Source organism: Pristiophorus japonicus, chromosome 12, assembly GCF_044704955.1.
Source record: "Pristiophorus japonicus isolate sPriJap1 chromosome 12, sPriJap1.hap1, whole genome shotgun sequence".
In the NCBI taxonomy this organism is placed as follows: Eukaryota; Metazoa; Chordata; class Chondrichthyes; family Pristiophoridae; genus Pristiophorus; species Pristiophorus japonicus.
The window spans coordinates 42,995,101-42,998,991 of NC_091988.1; positions in this window are offsets into that span (position 1 = coordinate 42,995,101).

A 3,891-nucleotide genomic window follows, 5' to 3' on the forward strand; every position below is an offset into this window, starting at 1 on the left:
GGCTGCAGCAATATTCCAGAGGAATATGGAAAGTCTACTGAAGTCCGTTCCCAGAACCGTCGTGTTCCAAGATGACATCCTGATCACCGGTCGTGACTCCAAGGAACATCTGAACAACCTGGAAGAGGTTCTACTGTGTTTGGATAGAGTGGACTCAGACTGAAACGATCGAAGTGCGTCTTCATGGCACCGGAGGTCGAATTCCTCAGGAGGAAAATCACCGCTGATGGCATCAGACCTACTGACGTGAAAACCAAGGCCATCAAGAATGCACCCAAGCCACAGAATGTGATGGAGCTGCGTTTGGCCCTGGGTCTACTCAACTACTTTGGTAACTTCCTACCTAAATTGAGCACCTTACTAGAACCACTGCACATGCTATTGAGAAAAGGCGACAACTGGGTGTGGGGCGCATTGCAAGACAGAGCTTTTGAGAAAGCCACCAATCTGCTGGTACATTATGACCCATGTAAACGTTTAGTTTTGGCCTGTGATGCATCGTCATATGGAACTGGTTGTGAACTCCAACAAACCAATGAGTCAGGGAAACTTCAACCTGTCGTGTATGCATCCAAAAGTTTATCTAAAGCGGAAAGAGCCTACAGCATGGTAGAAAAAGAAGCTTTAGCGTGTGTGTACATTGTTAAAAAGATGCGTTCGGTCTGAGGTTCGAATTAGAGAAACATTTCATTGTTTTCCGAGAGCAAAGGTATCAATACCAATGCTTCATCCCGCATCCAAAGGTGGGCGCTGACATTATCTGCCAATGATTATATCATTCGCCACAGACCTGGCACAGAGAATTGTGCCGATGCTTTGAGCCGGTTGCCGCTGCCTACACCAGAGGTAGAAATGCCACAACCGGCGGATCTAATGTTAAACATGGATGCATTTGAGTGAAGGAACCCCTGTCACGGCTCAACAAGTTAAGACCTGGACCAGCCAGGACCATTTTTTTATCAGTGGTAAAAGTTTGCATCCTCAAAGGGGATTGGTCTGCCATACCTAAGCAAATATGCGAGGAGGCCAAACCATATATTTGTCGCAAGGACGAACTGCCCATTCAAGCAGATTGCATATTGTGGGGTAATTGAGTTGTAATGCCCAAGAAAAGGAGAGAGAAGTGCGTGCATGAGCTACACAGCACACATCTTGGTATAGTGATGATGAAGGCCATCGCCAGGTCCTATGTATGGTGGCCAGGAATTGATTCTGAGCTGGAAGCATGTGTCCATCTGTGCAACACTTGCATGCAGCTCAGGAAAGCACTAGTGGAATCACCGCTGAGTCTGTGGTTGTGGCCATCCAAACCTTAGTCCAGGATAAATGTAGATTTTGTATGTCTCTTCCTGGGCAAGATGTTTTTAGTGGTGGTGGACGCTTATTCGAAGTGGATAGAATGCATAATCATGTCATCCAGCACGTCTACGGCAACCATAGAGAATCTTAATGTTATGTTCGCGACACGTGGTCTACCTGACATAGCGGTGAGCGGCAATGGGTTGTGCTTCACCAGTCAGGAGTTTCAGGAGTTTGTGAAATTTAATGGCATAAAACATGCAAGGTCAGCACTGTACAAGCCTGAGTCCAACGGGCAAGCTGAACATGAAGTACAAATTATCAAGTAAAACATGAGGAAAGTAACCCAAGGGTCACTGCAGACCCACTTGTTCTGCATTCTGCTCAGTTACTGGACAAGATCCCACACACTCACAGGTGAACTGCTGAACTGATGATGAAAAAAGGTTTTAAGACCAAACTATCTCTGGTACACCCGGATTTGAATACAGAAGACAAAGTCAACAAGGGTACCACGATCGCGCAACTGTGTCATGCGAGATTTATGTTAATGATCCTGTATATGTGTTGAACTATAATCAGGATCCCAAGTGGATCGCTGGTACGGTCATGGCCAAGGAGAGCAACAGAGTATTTGTTATTAAGCTCGAGAATGGGCAAACTTACAGGAAACACATAGATCAGACAAAGCTGAGGCACACAGATGAGCCAGAACAGTCGGACAAAGAAACCATCGATGACCAACCAACCTACCAGCAGTCTTCAGAGGACTCAGGGTCATCAGTGAACCCGGAATTTCCATCACGGACCTGTTCAATAAAAATGGACTTGCAATTTCTGACATGGCCACTGACACCCCAAAAAGTCAGTCGTCCAGCCATCAGCCACAACAGACCCCGCACACTCACCCGAGGCTGGAATCGAACTGATACGGTCAACCCGAGAGCGTAAAGCATCAGACCGTCTCAACCTGTGACAGACTGTGATAAGATCTCATAGCGGGGTATTGTCATGTATGTACATTCTGTTTGTAGCCACCAGATGGTGTCATTGTTGGAGGCCACTGAGCAGCACGCACATGGTGCTGCTCAGGTATAAAAGGCCAGCCATTTTGAGAGTCAAGCACTTTGGACCTAAATAAAGCAGAGCCAAGGTTGTACCTTGCTTAGTTAAACAGTATTCAGTTTGAACCTTTATTGCATACATAATATGTGTGAAACTCACTTCGAGGCCCGTGACATTTGACTTGCTTTATTAAATATACCACTGAGTTACTTTATTGCATTAATTTTAAACAAAGTTTGGATGAAGGGGCTGAACTGAGTGGGCTTTTCCTGTTCATACATTTTTGTACTCTGATTTATAAACAAAACTTTTCTTTTGCTTTTCTTGTACATCTTAAAATATCAATAGTGCAAACATATAAATATAAAGGTACGCTATTTTCTGAACTTCTGAAAACTATTTTTCTCTTGGCTGGGTACCAAGCATTCAAATGCCAAAGTTAATGAACCACCAGAACTTGGATCCTTTTTATCCTCACACAGTATCACTTATTTACTTGCATATTATCACTTGTTCTACCCACACCCCCAGCCTATAACAGATCTATCCGCCTCAGGATACGTTACTGCTTCTGCTAACTAACTGACCTAGTCAGTTAAATGCTCGGCTTCCAGTTAGAGGGTCATGTCCCTTAGTAAAAGTAAACGTCAGCTTATGATATTCCACTGAAAGGCACTACATGTCAAAAGAAATAAACAGGTGTGCCTGTATAATGCAACTTTGGCAAATGGGCAGGGAAAGGGAAGGCCAGATGACTAAATGTCATCTGTTCAATCATTCAACTAGTCTTGAACTCTGCAAGGCCTTTTATGTGAGCCAATCACATCTTGGGAACAATTATATTTCAGCTGATTTTTTTTTTGCATTGATTCTTTAGGCTGCCCATGCAGTGTCATACTGACTAATTCAAGAATAGTGTTGGAAGAGACCTAGGACTAAATATTCTGCTTCACTGGTGAATGATACATATCTGCTAGGAACTAGGGAGAACATCAAAGGGATTACTGTTGAAATACACACGAGCATCTACATTCATTTTTCATTCTTCATTTGACATCATTACACTGGTTCCCGGATGACCATGAATTTGAAGATGCCTATGCTAAATTGACTAATGCTTTTTAGAAAAACTGCCATGCCAGTTCTTAAATGAAATCCCATTTTAATATTGCAATACACCTTGAAAGACAGTAGATGGCACTTTTGCTACTGACCAGGCACAATAAATATTCTCTCAAATAATGGTAATGAATGATAATTAAATATTTTTCTTGGGACCCTTTTCCCTTTCCTTTGTGGCTTAATAAATATGATACCTGTACCAAGAATAGTGCATTCTAAAATTGACTGCATTATTTGTGTTTTTTGCTGTCAGTTTGTTTGTCTTAACTCATTGCATTAAAAATAACTATTTCTGTTGAGTATAATGAGGATGGATGATTGCAGAATCGTGGAATATATAATGGCCCTGAAATTCTAGGCCTCACCAGGTCTGTACGGAATACGCACGGACACGGCGAGGCCTTG